This window comes from Carlito syrichta, unplaced genomic scaffold, assembly GCF_000164805.1.
Source record: "Carlito syrichta isolate Samal-C Ts95f unplaced genomic scaffold, Tarsius_syrichta-2.0.1 Scaffold169247, whole genome shotgun sequence".
In the NCBI taxonomy this organism is placed as follows: Eukaryota; Metazoa; Chordata; class Mammalia; order Primates; family Tarsiidae; genus Carlito; species Carlito syrichta.
Window position 1 is genome coordinate 1,061,625 of NW_007113343.1, and position 21,128 is coordinate 1,082,752.

General features: G+C 47.6%; 1 protein-coding gene across 1 annotated transcript in view; it reads right to left on the minus strand.

Moving 5' to 3' along the window:
• DKK3 (dickkopf WNT signaling pathway inhibitor 3) overlaps positions 1-21,128 on the minus strand; it is a 45,596-nt gene that overhangs the window by 15,399 nt on the left and 9,069 nt on the right. The window lies entirely within an intron of this gene.

Consider the following 21,128-nt stretch of genomic DNA (forward strand, 5'->3'; position numbering starts at 1 on the left):
CCAGCAGGTCGAGGCTGCGGTGGCCGGGAGCGGCCACTGCACTCCAGCCTGGGCAAAGGAGTGAGACTCCAACTCAACAACAACAAAAACAAAAACAGTGTCATGGCACCGCATCCTGCAGCCCTTCCAGGTCTCCCAGTATAAGGAAGGACCCGGTCCTGACCCCTCCTCAATATCTCCTTGCTCTGGGCTGCATGGGACCCCCTTAGTCTGGGGGCCTCAAAGTAGGATTGCCAGATTTAGTAAATAAAATTATAAGATGCCTGGAGAAAGCTGAATTTCATATAAACAATGAATAATGCATCAATTACTGCATAGGACAGACTCATACTAAAAACTATTCAGTGTTACACACAGGGCATCTTGCATTTTATCTGTCAACCTGATCAACAGAGGACAGTTCAACAGGTATGTTTCTTGGAAGACAGAGTCGGGGGTTGGCCTTGGGCAGAAGGATGAGGAGGAGGGGCTGGGGGCCTAGGTCTGTTCTCCAAACACACCTGATACATAGTCAGTGCTCCATATGCCTCCAAGGCATCCAGGAACTTAAGCCAACAAGGATTGGAGAGCCCGCTCCTGATCTTAGCCTCAGCCAGGAGCAGAAGACCATTCCAGGGAAGAGGCGGAGAAGTGTTGCGGCTGCCTTAGCTCCCCTAGATTCCAGCCTATATTTTAGGGGCTCTGTGTGCAGGCGCAGCTTCTGTACTTGGAGAAAAGGTGTCTGGATTCTGTATAAGGAGAGGGACTGCAATGCAAAAGTCACAGTCATGACGGCAACATGTGTCATGTATCCTATATGCCAGAGCTGGCCTATGTCCTGAGCACCATTCATGGAATCTTCAGAACAGCCCACCGAGTTCTCAAAGAGGACTGTCATTATTCCTTCCTATTTTGCAGATGGGGAAACTGAGGCACAGATAAGGCTAAGTAACTGGGAGTGGTAGAGCTGGAATATGAACCCAGAGAGCCGGCTCTTCCACTAGGTCAGACAGCAAACAGGGACCAGGATCCAGGAAGATGCCCAGGTTGAGTGTCCCACCATAAGAAGAGCAGCTACAGAAGGGGGACAGGATCCCCGATACAGGAAAAGGTTCTCGTGACAGCGAGAACCCCTGACTTCTCCCAGTCTTCTCCCATTTACTCAGGGGCGTGGCCTACCTCAGCTGGTGCTCCGCCCACCCACAGGGCCCTCTCCTCTTGTCAGGCAAGTGGAGGCTGGGTCAGGAGGTGCCTTGGCAGGGGCAGCTCCCTCGCAGCTGCCCCTCTATCTGCTCAGGACCTGCAGGCCTTTGCTTGCTGCAAACCCCCCAGGCCCTGCATGTCTGGAAGCAGAGCAGGGGAGCCTGGCTCAGGTCAGTCTGAAGTCCCCCGTGTGACTCCGGGGAAAAAAGCTTCTGGTCACAGGCAGAAAGCCAAGGCCTCGCCAGTTTCCCAGGAACTGAATCTGGACCTGAATCCCAGGAGGAGACTCTGAGTGCCAGAGAGAAACAAAGCTGGCCTCACTCCTTCCCAGCCCTGCCTTCCCGAGAGGGCTCCAGCTCCTGCCAGGGCTGGGCACTCTCTGGTCTAGGGTTCACTCTCATGGGGTCTCCTCCCAGGCAGAAAAGGGCTTCACTGCCCTCGTGGGCAGTCCCCACCTCTCCCTTCAGGTCATGCCTCATTCTCAGCGCAAAGTGGCAGCAAAGAGGTGGGTCTCTGGCCACCAGCCTCTCTCCCTCTCCTCCAGCCGCCTCTCTGCGGCCTCAGTTATCTGCATAAAATGCCAACCTGATTATGTACAGCCCTGACAATAATTGTTTTGAAAGCAGAGAGGGGCCCTCAAGGAAGCTGAGGGTTGATGAACTCAATCAACACATAATCAGAGGAGACAGCCCGCTTTCCAGGCCCTGGGAACAGTCAGCCTGCCTCTGTGATACTGGCATAATAAAGGAATGTGACAAGCAGGGAGTAAAAACAACCAGGTGTGTCCCCCAGTGGCCAGGAGAGGGGGCCTGGAGTTCTGTCACTGGGGGGGTTATCTGCCCTGACTGCACCTGAAAACACCTGGAGTCCAGGAAGTTCCCCTCAGTAATCTCTGTCCCCTTTGGCTTTAATTCACACTCCCCCAGCAACCTTCAGACAACCAGCCATGCTCCCCACCCCAGGACCCTGTAGCCAGATGGGGGCATCCTGGATGATGTCCCAACATTCCTGCCACTGGAAAGAGATGCTCCTCACCCCTGTAAATGAATAACCTGGCTCTTTGGTTTATGCATTCATGGGATCTGAATTTAGTTAGCAAGAGTCTGAGCATGTCACTTCCGGATCTGCAGGGCTCAAGGGTCCTGGGCTCTAGCAAATTCACCAAGGTTGTGAGTACCCATAAAACTGTCACCCTGAGATAGTCTACCTTGCAACTGACTGTCTCTCTACCTTCTCCAGCAACCATGACCTTGACTCCAACTCTGCATGGCACACAGAGCTCTTAACGATCAGCTCCCAACCTGCTTTCCAGTCCTATTTTTCTGATCTTCCCTAAGACCTAGATGTTAGCCCATGCTTCTAGAATGTCCTTACCTCTCTTGTCTGCTAATTCATCTTTAAGGAAGCAGCACAGATGTCTCCTCCTCAATGAAGCCTTCCCTGACTTGCCCCACTGGGCAGCTCCCGCCTCTCTCCTTGGTGCCTTCCCGCCAGCCCTCAGTTCCCCCCGCCCCCCGATGGATGAAAACAGGACTAAGTCTGGACTCAAAGGACTGGCAGGTGTTTATAAGACTTGCCAAGACTCATACTGGGAAGGCTAAGATTCAGGCTGGGAAAGCTGTTCACAACTGGCTTTTCTCTCTGTGGGGGCAATTCCATTCAGCAGCAGTAGGGTGACCCATGGCTGGTTGATCATTGGTGTCTCTGAGCAACCCAAGGCAGGAAGTGCCTCAGCCCCCAATGCCCCTGAGACTGTCACCTGGATCACTAGCCTCTTCTGCAACCAGAAAACTCATAGCAGCTTCATACCCAGAGATTGTTTCTACAAACAGGCAACATGAGAGGACTAGAAGGGCAGCACACCCATGCCCCAGCCATCTCTTCCCCCCGCCCCCACCCCAGGTTGACTCTGATGAGTCACTTCTAATGACCTGATTGTGGAAGAAGTGACACTGCACGACTTCCCGATGCTAGGAACTTCCACTGCACGACTTCCAAGGCTAGGTCCTGAGAAGAAATACAGCTTCCGTTTGGGTCCTTCCCTCGTCAGATGAACCAAGCAGCCATGTTGTGAGGAAGTCCAGACTACATGGAGAGGCTGTCAGCACCAGCTAGGTCCTAGGCAGGAGCATGAGAGAGAATAGCCTCTAGATGACTCCAGTGCTGGCCAATGAATCACCCTCGCCTCAAGTCTGAGGTCTTAGACATTGTGGAACAGAGACAAACCAACCCTATAGCACCTTGCCCAAATTCCCAACACAGAATCCAGGAGCATAATGCATGACTGTTGTACACCACTAAGTTTTGAGGTAATAGACAGTGGACAGGGCATCCAAACTCGCCCTTGGCCTTGCCAACCTTCCTGCTTGGCATTTGAGAGTGATGGTCTCTGGACTCAGCAGGTATTGCCAGTGCCCACGGGGGTGGGGAGGCTGCCCCTTGTAGGAAGCCTAACAAGAAGCACAACCATGCTGCACTCTGTGCCCTCGGCAATCACAGACAGCCACCCAGGGAGAGAGGACACCTGTCTCTGCATCCTTCTGCTTGGTCGCTTTATAGCTTGGTGGCTGATTACACGAACATTTTCATCTCCACTTTGAATCTGTCTGGCCTTGGCCAGGCTATGATCCCCTTGGCCTTCTTGGTTTCTCTCCAGGTCAAACAGGTCTGATGCTATTTTTCTTGGCTAGGCAGCTCCCCTCGCCATTCAAGGGTCAGGTGGAGCTAGCATTCCTATGAACTCGAGTGATTTTTCATAAGGTGTCTTTCCTCATGGATGTCCTAGTCTCAGGATCAGCAGCTGAAGGGGCTCCCTGTGGTCCTGATTCGTCTCTGAGGAAGAGACCCCGATTCCGGCCTTGCCCACTGTTATGCTTAAAGTCCACGTGAGGATCTTCATGCTTCTTCTGTCTTTATTTTTTGAGTTGTCGTCTCACTCTGTCACCCAGGCTAGAGTGCATTGGCTTGATCACCATAGCCTCGATGTCCTCAGCTCAGGTGATCCTCCTACCTCAGCCTCCCAAGTAGCTGGGACTACAGGCACATACCACTATGCTTGGCTTATTTTTTTTTAGTCTTTTGAAGTGACAAGGTCTCACTAGACTTCCCAGGCTGGTCTTGAACTCCCGGGCTCAAGCAATGCACCCACCTTGGCCTCCCAAAGTGTTGGGATTACAGGCATGAACCACTGCACCTGGGTTTCTTCTCCTTTAAAATAATTGTGCTAGACCAGGTACAGTGGCTCAAGTCTGTAATCCCAGCACTTGGGAGGCTGAGGCGAGAGAATTGCCTGAGCTCAGGGGTTCAAGACCAGTCCAAGCAACTTGGTGAGACCTCGTCTCTAAAATAAATTTAAAAATTAGCCAGGTGTCATAGAGTGCACCTGTAGTTCCCAGCTACTTGGAAAGCTGAAGTGGAAGGATCACCTGAGCCCAGCAGATTGAGGCTGCAGTGGCTTTGAGTGCCACTGCACTCCAGCCTGGGTGACAGAGTGAGACTCCAACTCAAATAAATAAATAAATAAATAAATGTTCCGGGCAATGAACAGTAGACATCAGAAGCCACAACTGGAAAGTGACATGGGCTTTCTGGGATTGCCTGGGGCAGAAGCCACATCTGGGGAGTGATAAGGGCTTTCCGGAGTTATCTGAGGCGTCATGAGTGTTCCCTAACGATGATGTGTCAAGGGTGTGGTGACAGTCCTTGTGGAAGGACACACAAGAAGAGATCCTTCTGGGGAACTGTGACAAGCCCTCGTCGAAGAGAAGGGTCTGGAGTGACACATTAGGTCTCTAAGGAATGGGCTCTGGGAAGTCACACAGGAACAGTCCCCATGAACTTCTGCCTGGCGCTGTCTGAAGGGCTGCATCTGCTTTGCCTGGCCTCTCATCTACACACTCAGCCACCTCCAGAGAATCTCCATCACCTTCCTCTTCCCGCTTCTCCAGGTTAGGGTGAAAATAGCTATCTGGCTCACGTCTCATCCATATCCTGCAACTCCTCACTTCTGGTCCTACAGTCCTCAGCCACTTTTTGTGACACACTCAGAAATGAAGGGCCCTTCAGTGCTGGCACCTGCTCCAGACTAATAACGTTCAGTCTTGGAGGGCACCCAATCCCTAGGCATGTGGACTCAATCGTTACTTCGTGAAGTAACAAAGACTAGGTCATCCTTCGTATCTTCTCTGTCCATCCCAAGGGCTTGTTGTTGGAGCCTTTCAGGGGTGGGTGGGTGGAGAAATCTCTCAGGAAGAACAAGGTTCCAGGGTCTGTGTCCTGTGGTCTCTCCTGCTACATCAACAATCTCCACTGGACATCATGCACTCTTGTGCTGAGCCATTGGGAGCCAGGCCACAGAGGGAGAAGGGAGTCAGGAGACATTTCTCAAAGCAGCTCAGACTGCCAGGCTGCAACCAAGGGCCAGGGGCTTTTTCTGAGGAAGATCACTCTTGGCCACAGTTGTGAGTAGCTGAGGTTGGTACTCCTATGTCTGAGATGGACCCCAAGCACAGCAGTTTCAAGATCTCCCACAGTGCTGGTAATCAGAATGTTTTCAAACTTCAGTTTCTTGCAAATGTTTCTTCACAATCCTTACAATTCAAACTACTTGAATGGAAGGCTGGTGTGATTCAGGGAACCTAGGGGTTAAGTCTTATCTACAACGGTGAGGATTCTACTGCAGTGAATCCAACAACAGACAGATTCTTCAACAACCTTCCTGCTGCCCATGAGGCCACATGTGTATCTAAGCAACAGAGAGGCCCCAGAGAGAATGCAGGCCACTGGCCTTTCTGAAAGAAGGGGTCTTAACCTTTTTTATGCCGGAGATCCCTTTAACAGCTAGATGAGGCCTATAAACCCCCTCTCAGAATAACACGTCTGGATGAATAAAGGAAAACACAGAACTACAAAGGATAATGACTGCACCAAAATGTAGCTATCAAAGTATTTTGAGATACAGCATTTTATGGGCATCTTTATGGACACACTGGATAGCAAGATCTATGGCAGGTCTGACAACGATCACAATTTCTAAGATGTGATGAACATAAGTGCTATTTCAAGACATGCAACAACAGTAAGAGAATACAAAAATGTTTGTGATTGCTGTTGGTATGAAGGCACTGCTAATAGCACTGTGGTTTGCCGTCTGCGTTTAAGATTGCCTGTAATCTCAGCACTTTGGGAGGCCGAGGCAAGAGGACTGCCTGAGCCCAGGGGTCCGAGACCAGCCTGGGCAACTTGCTGAGACCTTGTCTCCATAGTAAATCAAAAAATTAGTAAGGCATGGTGGTGCACGCCTGTAGTTCCAGCTACCTGGAAGACTGAGGTGGAAGGATCACCTAAACCCAGTAGATCAAGGCTGTGACGGTAATGAGCATGCCACTGCACTCCAGCCTGGGTGACGAGAGTGAGACTCCAACTCAAAACAAAAAAAACAAAAAAAAAAGGATTGAAAAAGGTGCTCAGTTTAATTTAAAAGATAATGAAAATAAAGATGCATTTCTTTCCCCCTGAGTTCTATACAGATTGGGAGGATAACTCTGATGTCTACCCAAGGCTAAGAACCATGGCTTAGTGCCTCTAATCTATTACCCATTTCTTTTTTTAATTATTATTTTAAGATGCAAGGATTAGGTATACAAGTGGACAGCGTACAGGTAAAGTTTGGGTCTCCCTTTGGTCCCTGCTTTGCCTGTATCACACATTTCTAAAAAGACATTTCAAAGAATTCCCTCAATTTCCTTTTTAAAAAAATTGGAAAAGATGAAGATAATTTAAAGCAACACAAAACAAAAACAAGGTTGGTTTTCCCTGGGCAGAAAAATGTCATTTCCCCAGTTCCCTGGCAGGGTCATTGGGGGGAACCCCCCAAGTTCCCCCCAGGCCTCTAATCCCCTCTGCCCCACCTCCTCACTGCTAAGCAATTATTCTTTCTCCCCCCCCCAACACAACCCACAAAATTCTTCCACAGTAAGGATGGAAAAGGGGCTTCTGGAATTTTTAACAGTTCAACTTGAGCCATTTATGCTAATGAGCCTGGGGAAAGCCTTAATCTGTTTCAGGCATGGAAAAACACAGGCTTTGACTTCATTTTGCCCACAAGTGGCCATATTGGATTTTGCTTCACTTTCGTGGAATGGCAAGAAATACAGAAAGCTTCAGCTCCAAGGGGGAGCCGTGTGCAGATGATCAAGGTACACCCAGGTCTCCTGGCCCAGACATCCTGGAGTCGTCCATCCTCGTGGTGGCCCCGGTGCCTGGTGCTAAGGCTCATGAACTCCTGTGTGTACTGGCACCAGAAAATCCAGCCACAGTACCGGGGCTGCCCCATCTCTTTAAGCCAAGACCCAGGCCAGGGGCTCTAGAAAGGCCTACTCTCTCCACAGCAAGCTCCCCAAGTTGGCTTCCTTACTCAGTTTTTACTGGGCAAGCCTGGGCATGTCATTTAACTCCATCGGTCCTCAGTTTCCTCACCTGTAAAATGGGAATGATAAAGTCCAGCCAGTAATGTTGCTAAAAAGATCAAGGGTGCTAAATATGTCCATGTATCATGGTATGTGCCAGACATTCCATTACTAGAAGCGACCTTCCCATCTGATCTTGTTATAAGGTGAGGATGTTGTAAGGAGGAGTCTGGGCTTTGCAGTAACTCTGCCACTGACTAGCTGGGTGATCCCGGTGAGTCACTCCAATCTTTAGTTCCTTATCTTTAACTCGGACTGATACCCCCTGTTGTAGGTGGGTTTGGTGAGAGTGAAAGAAAACTGTTCATATAAAATGGTCACACAGCACCTGGCACATAGTAGGTGCTCACTGAACATCAATTCTCTTTACTTTCTCCCATCCTTGAAACCCCAGCAAAGCTGTGAGGGTACAGGCAAAGAAGGAGTGCTGTCAAGGCAGCCACTGAGTATGACCACTGGCCTTCGATTCAGCCTATCTGCTATAGGATGTGTGTTCTTTCGGGAGAAGGAGGTCCCCAGAGACGTCATTAGGAAACAGGACCACAGAAGTAGGGGAAATAGAAGAAGGTTTCCGGGTGGGAAAGCCTGCTCATGGGGGCAGAGCCTAAGTTCTGCTGCTTGCGAGTTTGAGAAGGACGGAGTCTCCTGGCCTCTGCCCACCTCAGCCTCCTGGGACCTTTGGCCTGGGGAGCGGGGCCTCCTCCAACTTCAAGCCAGGATGCTTTTCTATCTCAACCACTATTCCCACTGCCTTTTGTTCCTGCTTCCTCTTTGGGAGGCCCTGGATTATGAGACGATGGAAAATTCAGCCTGTTTTCCCTGTGGCTGTATTTTCCACATCACATCATTGACACATGTCAGGGATCAGACACGGGAGCATGCCACCCACTTAAAATGTTCCTCTGGTGGTTTAGAATGTTCCTCTTCCACAGCAACAAGTCTGACACCCAGTCAACGGCAAGAACAAGAGAAAATGGGTGAGAGATTCCACAGTTTCCTAAACTGTGCTCTCTGCTATCTCCTCCCCTGATCCCAGGGGGGCTTGGCCAGCCCCTGGGGGGGAAGACCCCTGTGCTTGACGCCACAGAGTTGTCCTTTTGTGACTGTGGTTTTCCATTTCAGGATTGGGGTGGGGCGGTGTTCGTTGACTCTTACTATAAATGACACAAGCTATAACTAGGTGATGGGGGTTCATGATCAAAATCACCTAAAATTATAGCTGCCAACTCCTATGACTTTTTAAAAAATCAGAATTACATATTTTTATTGAAATGACCAAAATTTCTATCTGGGTTCATCCTCCAGTGCAATCATTTAACCAGCTGCCATGACTTTTGGAACTTCTCTAAATCCCAGGGTTCCCATCTATAAAACAGTATCTCTTTCATGGGATTCTAAGGATTCGAAAATAAAGTATATGAAACACTCAATATATAGTCCAACAAACAATAGGGGTTCAATAATGTGAATGAATGAATGTTGGCAAGAGAAACACAGGTTTGTGTTTCAAACAAATAAAACTTATTTACATACTTGCAGCTCTGTACAGAATCTTTTTTTGTTTGATTTTGGTTTATTTTTTTTATTTTAAAGATGTGGGGTATAATTCAGGTTGGGTATACAAATGTTCATTATGCAGGTCCCCTTGTTGATAAAGTGTGCCTCCTCCCCCGGTAGATTTCCACTACTGCTGATCCCACCCATCCCCAGCAGTTTCCCACTACTTCCAATCCTATTCTTATAGTATTATGATAATTGTTCAAGGTCCGTTTATGAGTGAGAACATCGGAATCTTACCTTCAAGGACTTTTGTTTATTTATTTTTTAACAGAGATGGGGGTCTCCCTATCCTGCCCAGACAAGTCTTAAACTTCTGGCCTCAGGCAATCCTCTCTCCTTGGCCTCCCAAAGTGCTGGGATGACAGTTATGAGCCACTGCACCCATCCAAGAACTTTTACTTCTGTTTATACTCTCCAATTTGCACCTGGGTCACACAGCTTTGAGGTATTAAATGTGTTCATTCAACTACCGGGTGTCTAACCCATGTCAAGCACAGACACAGGGATATGGCGGTGACACACGATGGGTGGAGTTCACAGTCTTCAGACAATTCTTTCTGAACATCTGATTTTTCTCCCTGGGCCTGAGAAAACCCTTACCCCACTGGCCTCCACCATCTTTCTCCATACTAGGTACCTCATCTTCTCTAGTATTAATTATTGCATGGTTTGAAGAAAATTATATCCCCATCTCTGCTTCCTCATCTGTAAAATGGGAGATTTGGTCTGCAACAGGAATAGGAAATGAGTTGCAAGGATAGCCCCTTTCCAACTGATTGTCAGTGGCTGCTTGAAGCACTGTGTTGCCACAAGTGCTGAGACTTTATCAGAGGTCATAAGGAAATAACTCTGCAATCAATTAGCAATGTCTGCTGTGGGCCTGGAGGCAGAAAGTGGCAGTGTCTGTGCCATATGTTTTCATTCCTGGTCTACCCTGTGAATTCTACCATTTATAATTGTGTGATTTAGTGAAATGCTGCTTTACTTTATCTTTGGCATGAGGCCTGTCTTCACACATAACAGCTTTCTCATCTGTTTGGTCTAGCACCTTAGCCACCATCACCTTTCAGAAACCTTCTCAGTGACCATGCTCAAAGCAACAGCAACCTTATAAAAAAATTAATGTATTTACTGATTTATCACACTCATATTCAGTAAACTACAGCTTCCTGCCCCAAGAGGTCCAGGAAATTAGGTCAGAAAGGAGAATTTACACTTCTTCAGCATCTATTAAGTGCCAGATATTTTCCGCACATCGATTCCTCCTTCCAAAACACCTTCTCAGGCAGTCACTAAATCCTTCTTTCACAGAGCAAGAACCAATGCATGCGAGCCATGAAGGAAATTGCCCAAGAAGCAGGGATTCTAGCCTGCAGCAGTTCAGATTCCAAATTCTACCACATTATGTTCCCTTAAAACGTACCTAAATGTCTTGTTTATTCTTTCTCTTCTAGGAGGTGGAAGCGAAAAATGAAACTGACAGTAGGTCTAGACAGAGCAATGAGATCTGGGCAAACATTTAGATGACTCAATCACCATCCATCATTTTTCCTAGTCTGCTGGGGATGTGACCAAGAGCAGAGCTGATTTGGGAGACCAGCTTGCTTGATCAGATTTGGGATCAGACTGTGACTCCTCTGAGAGCATTAAATGTGGCCTTCTGCATCCCCCACTCCTCATCCTGACCTAGCTTACTCCCACTGCCCCTGCCTCTGACCCTGAAGGAGGAGAGAGCATGACCAGTGCCTCTGCTGGCAGTGTCCCCTGGCCTACCCTCTCAGAAAGCCCTCCCTACCACCAGTAGGAATTCACAAAACCAGTACCACAAAACCTTCTTGGAGGCCTGAACCTCAACCCTTTTTGATCTTCCCAAGAGTCTGGACTATCCTAATGGAAAACTGGGAGGCCCTTCCAGCCTCTGGGGATTCTTTTAGGAGACTGCAGGGGTGAGTGTGGTCTCATAAAGGAAGATGTAGAGTGGAGGTAGATTCCTGCATGGTCAAGAACATCACATCTTTGGATCCAAGAGGTGACTCTCCAAGATGTAGCCTGAGCCGTCGACACAGGCCTGGGAGGAGTTTGAGCATGTTGGCTAGGGGCCAGGGGCATGGGGTGAGAAACTCAGGTCACTGGCATCTGTTATGCCTCAAAGATGCCCCCTGGGGCTGCGGCTACCACATTGCAGGGGCAACTGCTGGAGCCAGTGTTGGGGAAGGCACTGCCTCATCCAAGGGCAGCAGAGACCAGAAATTTTTAGACAGTCCTTCAGTTCAAATTGCGCCCTTGTGTCCTCTAGTGCCTACAGTCATGAAAGGTTAAGAAACTGTTCTAGCTGGGCTCGGTGGCTCAGCCTGTAATCCCGCATCTTTGGGATGCTGAGGTGAGTGGATTGCCTGAGCCCGTGGGTTCGAGACCCACCCAGGCAACTTGGCGAAACCTCATCTCTACAATAAATCAAAATGAGCTGGGTGTGGTAGCGTGCACCTGTAGTTCCAGCTATTTGGAAGGCTGAGGTGGAAGGATCGCTTCCTCGACCCAGCAGGTCGAGGCTACAGTGGCCAGAAACAGCCACTGCACTCCAGTCTGGGTGACAGAGTGAGACTCCAACTCAAACAAACAAACAAAAAAAAGAAATAAACTGTTCTACCTTGTGCTCTGTTTGTGGGAATGTAAGATGGTACAGTCGCTATGGAAAACAATATGGCGGTTCCTCAAAAAATTAAAAGAACCACCATAGGATCTAGCAATGCTCCTTCTGGGTAGATATATATATCCACAAGAATGGAAAGCAGGATCTCAAAGAGATGTTTGCACGCCCGTGTTCATAGCAGTATTATTCACAATTGCCAAAAGGCAGAAGTAAACCAAGGGCCCACTGACCAATGAATGGAGAATATATATATATATATATATATATATATATACACACACACACACAAAGATAGTAGGATTCCACCCATACAAGGTGCTTAGAGTAGTTAAATTCATAGAGACTAAAAGTAGGATGGTGGTTGCCAAGGTCTGGGGGGAGCAGGGAAAGGGGAGTTGCTATTTCATGGGTACAGAGTTTCACATTAGCAAAATGAAAAGAGTTCTGCAGACTGGTTGTACAGCAATGTGAGTGTGCCTAATACTGCTGAACTACACACTTAAAAGGGGTCAGGATGAAGAATTTCATGATATATACATATATATCACAATTTAAAAAATATTCCATAAAGAATATGCTGAACTTTCCAAGTTTTGGAATCAATAAGACCTAAGTTTCCTTTTATTTTTTTTTTAGTACTGGCTCAGCCACCTACTTGTGCTCTGTTGTATAATTTCTCTGAGTCTCAGTTACTTTGTCTGTAATATTGGGTCAACAGGATGCCAGCCTTGTGTGGTCATCATGCGGATTATGTGGAAGGAATGCTAGTCAGATCCCTGGCACCGTGCCTGATGAAATAGGGGAATATGGATGGGGGAATGTTGCAGCATTGACATTATCTTAAAAAGAAAACAAAATAGGCTCACGGGTTTTGTGAGTTTTTCAGAATGGTGCCAAACAGCGAGGAAGGAAAGGGCCATATCTGACAGTCAGGATGCAAAGACCCTGCAGTGAATGTTATCCAGGCTGCTCTGGAAGGATTCCCAGGTCCTGAGAGCGGTGGAGAGTCACAAACCCACATGCTGTGCTCAGCCCCTGACATGCTCTGGCTACCCAGGGATGACAGACATTGGACTGTTCTGCAGCTGACGCCATCAGCCTAATGAGATTTCAAGTTCAATCACTGTCACTTATCTGGTCTGTCTACTGGCACCAAGCAAATGCAGAGCACTCCATTTCTAAGTAAAAGTTTCCAGATTTCAAGGCTAGAAGCCATGCTTTGTGCAGGGCGCAGACTTTTCAGCCCAAACGGGATCCAATCCTGCAGCAGGATTAAGCAAAGCCCCATAGCCACCAAGGTCTCTGTCATCCAAACCACGTCTCCTGGGCTCTGTTCTCTGGCAATTGCATGGATCCTCATTACAGTATACAGTACAGGTCTCAGGAAAGCATTACAGATGTAGAATATACTCCTAACTCAGCACAAATTCCTGACTCCTTGGCTGGACCCTTGAAGGCCTTCCTGATCCCATCCTTGCCTCTCCCCAACCTCATCAGCTGCTCCCCGAGCCCAGGCATTCAAAACTGTTTCATAGTTCTCTAACATGTTTTTATTTCCACATGCCTCCTTGAGAATGAAAAAAAGAATGTCTGTCCACCCCACAACTGAGAATTCCTAGACATCATTCCAAATACAGTTCAACTGCCATCTCTTCCAGGGAGCCTGTCAAGACATGTGAAGGGTCTGAAATTCCACTCTGCTTGCAAGATGACAAACGCACCTGTCAGTTTTGTGGCTGCTAGCAGAAGGCATGAGACTCCTGGGTCAGAGATGAAGGACTATATTCCAGTGGCACAGAAATGGCACAAGCTTCACACCTGTCAGCTCCCCTTGTCCCTGAGGGGCACACACAACACGTTGAGGGGCACAAGAAGACGCTGTGTATGTATGGGGTTTGCATCACACCTAAGAAATCTGAAGCTTAGGGAAACCAAACCTTTGACAATGGACTGCAAGCAAACCTGTGCTATGAAGGGAGGGAGAGCTATCTCTGTCTTTCAAGGCTGGTGGCTATACAATATTCTTGAAAAGACAGGACAGAATAAAGGGGCATTTAGGACCTGATATAGTTTGGAAATTTGTCCCCTCCAAATCTTCTGTTGAAATTTGATCCCCAATGTTGGAGATGGGGCCTAGTGGGTCATGAAGGCAGATCCCTCATGAATAGCTTGGTGTTCTTCACGATCTCTTAGTTCCCACAAGATCTGATGCTCAAAATGAAACTGGTACCTCCCCCGCTTCCTTCCAACACCATGTGACATCTTCTCCCCTTCACCTTCTGCCATGAGTGGAGGCAGCCTGAGGCCTGAGGCCCTGGGAACTGTGAGCCAATTAAACCTCTTTTCTTTATAAATTACCCAGCCTTGGGTTTTCATTTTTGGCAACAAAAATGAACTAAGACAGTGAGTTGCTTATAAAATGAGCTGAAACACAAGCAACCCATGAAGAATTGTCTCCCAATAAAATGTCTTCCCTGGCAACCTGATCTGGCCCCTGCACCATTCCCCCACATGCCCTGCACAGCCTTTGCCTTAGAAATTGCACATCCACATTATAATGATCTGTTTATATTTTTGGTCTACTACTGGCCTGTGCACTCTCTGATATTAGAGACTGTCTTTTTTACTTATTTGCCAGAAACATGGTAGATATATAAAGAAATAAATGACTTGAATAATTAATACTGAGAACTTTGACACCCATGGATTGGGGGTAATCAAATAATAGTAATAACAAATAGGCCCAGCAGGGTGACTCAGACCTGTAACCCCAGCACTTTGGGAAGCCAAGGCAGGAGGACTGCTTGAGCCCAGGAGTTTGAGATCAGCCTAGGCAATATAGCAAGATCCTGTCTCTACCAACAACTAAAAAAAAAAAAAAAAAAGATTAGCCGGGTGGTATACATCTGCTACTCAGGTGGTTAAAGCGGAAGGATTGCTTGAACCCAGGATGTCAAGGCTATGGTGAGCTGTGATCATGCTACTACACCCCAGCCTGGGCAACAGAGTGAGACCTCAACTCAAAATAATAACAATATATGACTGACATTTATTGACTTCTTACTCTTGCATTCTAGGCACTATACAGTATTTCTGACCTGGATTATTTTGTATTACCCTCATGCCAATACCATATGATACGTTTATTAGCCCCATTTTATATATGGGAACATTAAGGCTTAGAGCAGTTAAGGAACTTTCTAAAGTCATACAGCCAATAACAGTAGAGCTGCCATTTGAGCACCCACTGAAGTTCTTCTCCTACCAGAAGTCATCTCAACCTTGTCAATAGTTACAGGGGTGGGGGCAGTAGCCTGAATGTCACTATCACCTCTCCCCAGCCCCCATACAATTCAGTCCATCAGCCGCCTCAAACAGACACTGAGCACTCAGATGGTTCTTGCAAGGACTTCCTACCTTCCTAATCTGCCCCACACTGGAATAGACGGCATTTGGTCTTGGGTACAGCCCGGAGTGCAAAACTGACCTTCCTCCCTGACAAAGAGGAAGGGATGAGATATATCTGAAGAGGACTTGACATGTGCTATAACTTACAATTCTCAAACAACCATCTCCCTTGACCTAATAGTCAACGAATTACAAACAAAAGGAGACTATCCCTCTTCCCTGCCTATCATACGATTACCCACCGCTAACAGCCACTGTAGGTGGGGGCTGGGAAAATACAGCCTCAGAAATTGCTGCTGAAAATAAAATGAGTATAACCTTCCTGGGGGAAAATTTGACAATATCGCTCAAAATTTTCAAAAGACACCCTTTGACTTAGCAATTTAATTCCTATCAATTTCACAGTGAAAATACTTATTCACAAACTCTTTAAAAAATTTTTTAAAATATAGAAATCTATAAAGGAAAGGTCTCTGCAAACTTATACCTCCAGAGATATCTGTTAATGATATAGTATATATTTGTGACGTTTTTTATGCGTATTTTTTCTAATAATGAGATATTATATACTATCTGTATATATTTTATATACTTGGTATATATATTGCTCTGCTTTTTTTTTTTTTTGAGTTGGGGTCTCACTCTGTCACCCAGGCTGGAGTGCAGTGGCATGATCATGGCTCACTGCAGCCTCAAGCTCCTGGGCTCAGGCGATCCCTCAGCCCCAGCCTCCTGAGTAGCTGGGACTACAGGCATGCGCCACCATGTCCAGCTAATTTTTTTATTTTTGCAGAGACAAGATTTCACTATGTTTCCCAGACTGGTCTTGAACTCCCAAACTCAAGCGATCCTCCTGCCTCAGCCTCCCAAAGCACTGGGGTCACAAGCATAAGCTACCACATCCAGCCTCAAATATAAATCTAGAAACAAAATGTACCCAAACTCTTGTGGTTATCGGGCTGCGGAACTGCAGTTTCCACACAGGTCTATGTCATCACCCTCAGGGCAGTAAGTCTGTTTTTGTAGAAGGATACACCATGCCAATCTGGGGCCCAATCCGGAACTCACCTATTCCTTGTGTTCATTACGACTCATCCTTCCTTCTGTCTGTATACCTAGCACCCAGTCCAGACACACATGACAGGCAAGGACAGGACTGGCAGAGGGATGAGTCAACCCATGCCAGGAGCAAACAGCTTTTAGCAAAGCACATGACTCAGAGGCCGAGGCAGACTACAGCAGAATGAAACAAGCCCAAGGCTATAACACGTCATGGTAGGAGGCCTGAGGAGACCTTACGCACATCTCCAACTTCTAGTCAAATTCCACTCTTTTTGCAGTAGGTTGCTGGGAGCCAGGGGAGAAGCCCATTAGAACCCAGCTTTAATTACTTTTCAGTCATAATGAACCTCACACAAAGAGCTTTTATAAACCTTGCCACACTAGATTCTCAAAGGGAAAGGGAGATTATCAGCCCCATTTGATAGCTGAAGAAACTGAGAATCAAGGCAAGGTTTGAACCCGAGTCTACCTCTCACCTTGTTCAGACTTCATTCTGCCTCCAGACTAACCGAAGAGAAGGGTTGCATTTCCTGGGACCTCTGTCACCTCAGTCTCCCTGGACCCAACAGGTCTCCCCCCAGGAGGCAGATCTTCTGGGAACGGATTGAGTCTCTAAAGAGTCTGTACCCTCCCCTGGTTCAACTCCCTTAAAATAACCCCCCAGGGATTTGTCATCAAGGTACCCTCTGACATTCCATGAAATTGATAGAGTCCAGCATCAGAAACCAGGCACAGGGAGAGAAATAAGCTGCCACCCACCTTTCTATTCTGTGGTAAATAAACAAGGGGGGGTGGGGTCAGGGAAGGACTTGAAATCTGAGGGAGACAGCAGTCATTTGACCCTTTCCCCTCCTGCATTCTAGTCTGGTCTTTTTGGGCTTTGAAGTGACAGTGACAGGATGCTTACAGCTTTATGGGAATAAACACACAAAACCTTTGAAAAGCTGGCCACAGTTTAACCTCCCATGTTCCCCAGGCTTTGACACAAATAACAAAGTCTTCCTGCAGCAAGGAAAGCATTTGGCTTCCCACTCGTGGAGACTCCATGGTCACTGTCCTCAGACTACTGTGTCCACTATTGGCACTGTTCACTCTCTAGAACAAAACAGTCACTGGGTCACTCAGATCTCTATAATCTGGATGATTCTGGTAGTGAAATTTGTCCACCTATAGTCTGAGAAATATTGACCAGTATCTTGGAGTTGCTTGTACATGATTGAACCAATAGTTTCAAACTAGGTGTGCCCAGGTGGAAAAACAAACAGACTCATTTTTTCATGTCATCTTCTAATGTAAAACCAGAAGACAGTAAATTCAGGCCTTGTAGCTGCAAGCTGTATTTTTATTTGTTTATTTTTTTTGCGTTGGAGTCTCACTCGGTCACCGAGGCTAGAGTGCAGTGGCACACTCACAGCCACCCGGCACTGACCTGCTGGGCTCCGGTGATCCTTCCGCCTCAGCCTTCCAAGTAGATGGAACTACAGGCATGCGCTACCATGCCCAGCTAATTTTTTTTTTTTATTTATTGGAGAGATGAGGTCTCACCATGTTGCCCAGGCTGTTCTCAAACCCACGGGCTCACACAATCCTCTCACCTCGGCCTTCCAAAGTGCTGGGATTACAGACTTGAGCCACTGTGCCTGGCTGCAAGCTGTATTTTAATGGGAGGATGGGTCCCTTCAAAATGGTGCCTTGACTATCTGGGCCAGACTCTTCCTATGTGGGGACACTGTTCTATAAATAAAAGCATCTTATTAATGCACAACAGCTTGTCCATTCTCTGGCTCCCAACACACCGTGCCCCTCCTCACCAGCAGCACAAAAGCTGCACAGCATTGGGGTGCCCGCCCACTGGCCCGTGAAGCAGGGACGGCAGAGGACACAGCACAAAAGCCTCACCACAAAGACGTCAGCCCACATCCCCATCGGCCGATGCACTCAGGTGAAATAACAAGCCACAGTGTCCTTTTCCCCTTTCACATTTGAGTGTAAAAGCAGAAGGGAACCTTGCACATACTGCATGCAACCTCTAGACAGGCGTATAGTGTTACTGTCTGTAACTTTTCCGTGCACCTCCTCAGGTTACCACACCGATTAATACACATTCCAGCATTTGAGGAAAGAAAATATGGGGTGCTTGGTGATTATTTTTAATTGAATTCATCTGGGAATTTGAAATCCTGAAAATACAGCCTCTGTTTGTGGTATTTTAAATGGCTTTGCAATTGCAAATCTCCATCTTCCCTGTTAGAGAAAATCCCTGCAGCGTATGATGCGTTTCAGAGCCAACTGTAAAAATCATTAAATCGCAAAATGATGCAATGGGACAGTGGTCACAATGTATGGCTCTTCGCATCCCTTGGAAGACAAACTAGTCATTAGAGCTTCCTCCCCCCAAAAAGGAGCTCCGTGTCTCCATAAAGATGGTGCCCAAGTCCTAGCTCAAATGTGTTAGGATGACGGTGAGCCCTGGGACAGAAGAGCAGCTGAATGGGGGCATTCTGTGAGCATGTGACACTAGATCTGGCTTCCCTGGCTTGACAAGCCACTCTGGCAGTGAGCAAAGCTCTGAAATGAGACCACACGCCATCATTTCTGCCACATGACGTCTCTCTCACAGGCAGTTTGAAAAGTCTGCAATCTGTTCTCTAAAGTCCTGTGGGAATGGCCAGACACCAGCCAGTCAAGCATCAGCAGCCCCAGGTTTCCCTTCTAGCCAATTCTAGCCATTCTCATAGAGAAACCCAACTAGCTCATACCCTGAGGGGCTGAGCAGGAATCAAGGAAACCCTGGTAAGCCTCTACCATCTGGGTTTCCTGGATCTGTCACTCTCTCAACTTCCTGCATTCTCAAGACACCAGGGCTCAGATTATGCCCTGCACAAGGGTGTCAAGGTGTGTCCTCCATCACATCATGGCCATAGGCGGGCAGATGTAGAGATTCTGGGCTTCCCAGCTGAGTCCCAAAGCAGGGACACACACAGGCACACATTCGGTCATGCACACTCAGGAAGCTGGCACAAACTCACTGGCACCCAGCACAAAAGTGCAGGCAGTGCCCTAAGCGCACACCCTTGGCATTTTGAGATCTTGTCCCTTACCTACCCCCATTTTCAGTCTCAGTTCTTCTCACCACAAGGCTCAAACCTAACACAGATGCCTCACTTGGGGGGCGGTGGGGGAGCACGAGATGCACACATCGCAACCCCGAGTGCACCTGGGCTTCTTACAGGTACAAGTGTGTGCTCACAGGCATGGTTGTCGCCCTTCCCAGAGCAAAGCTGTACCATCGTGCAATGGCAGGCTAACCTTTTTTGACTTGTTCCTTATTCCCAGGCTTGTGAGTTCTATTTCCCCTGCCCTCTCCCTTCCATTGCTTCTACTCAGGCCCTCTACCTTCATCAGACCCCAAACACAGACTTATATCTGGAACACGAAAGCTTTTCCCTCTGGGAACCATGATTGCATCCTATGGCTGGCAAGCTGCTTCTGCTTTGCTTCCCTCTCTCTCTTCCTAGTTAACTTTGTCTTTTGTTTCATAGGCTTCTGTATCTTCAGGGCTGGAAGACATGGTGGACATCATTAACTCACTTGAAGATACCCCATCTGATGCTTCCAGACTCCACAGGTAGCGCCCCCCTATCCAGTTCACTGTGTAAGTCCTCTGCACCACCCCAAGGCCCCCTTGAATTACCATCATACACAACCATCATGTACAGCCCATCAGATACCCAGCCTGCTATAAATATGGGCCAGCTCCCTATATGTAAGCACTGTGCCAAAAACAAGCACACAAAAAAAACCCATCAACTATCATTCAAGACAACAACACCTTCCTATTATCAGTACTCTGGTTCTCTTCCAGCAGTAAGTCCAAAAGAGGTGGGAAAAAATATTCGATGCCCTTGGAAGGCCAGAGATGCACCAGCCTCCTGGTTACAGAGAGGCTGGGTCCTTGCAGTCTCCATAAAGAAGGCACATTTTTCCTGCTGACCACATCTGTGCCATGGCTGCCTTGTCCACCCCTCAGCAGGCATGTGCATCTGAAGCCAGCCAACTCTTTGAGAAGGTGCTATTGAGTCACATCCGGCCTGGGAGTTAGACTCCGAATGGGTCATCCCCCTGCCTGTGTACAGGTTTCCTTTCTGTGAAATCACACCCTTTCCAACTTCAGGACTCTATAATTCTTTTTTTTTTTCTTCCCTGATTTGGAGTCACTCTGTTGCCCAGGCTAGAGTGCAGTGGCACGCTCATGGCCACCACAGCCTCGATCTGCTGGACTCAGGGGATCCTTCTGCTTCAGCCTTCCAAGTAGCTCGAACCAAAGTCATGCACCATCACACCCGGCTAATTTATTTATTTATTTACTTATTTATTATGGAGACATGGTCTCGCCAAGCTGCACAGACTGGTCTTGAACCCCTGAGCTCTGGCTATCCTCCCACCTCTGCCTCCCAAAGTGACGGAATTATAGGCATGAGCCACTGCATCTGGTTTAGGACTCCGTAATTCTATACAATCCATCCCACCTTCAGACTAGGCAACAGGCATCTCACAGGAGCACTTACAGGAAACCAGACCCTAAGCAGACAGACTGCAGTTTTCCTTTGGGCTCCCAAGTAAGGTGCTGGTGCTCTCAAACTACCTGAGCAGGGCTGGGATTATAAAAGGCACAGGCCATTCCGCTGTCTGATGCACGGGATCTGTTACCAGGGTCCCCAACCAATATACCTGACACATGCTTATTCCTTTTCAAAGCTGAGATGGGGCCATGTAAATGACAACTGGATTTAATTTAT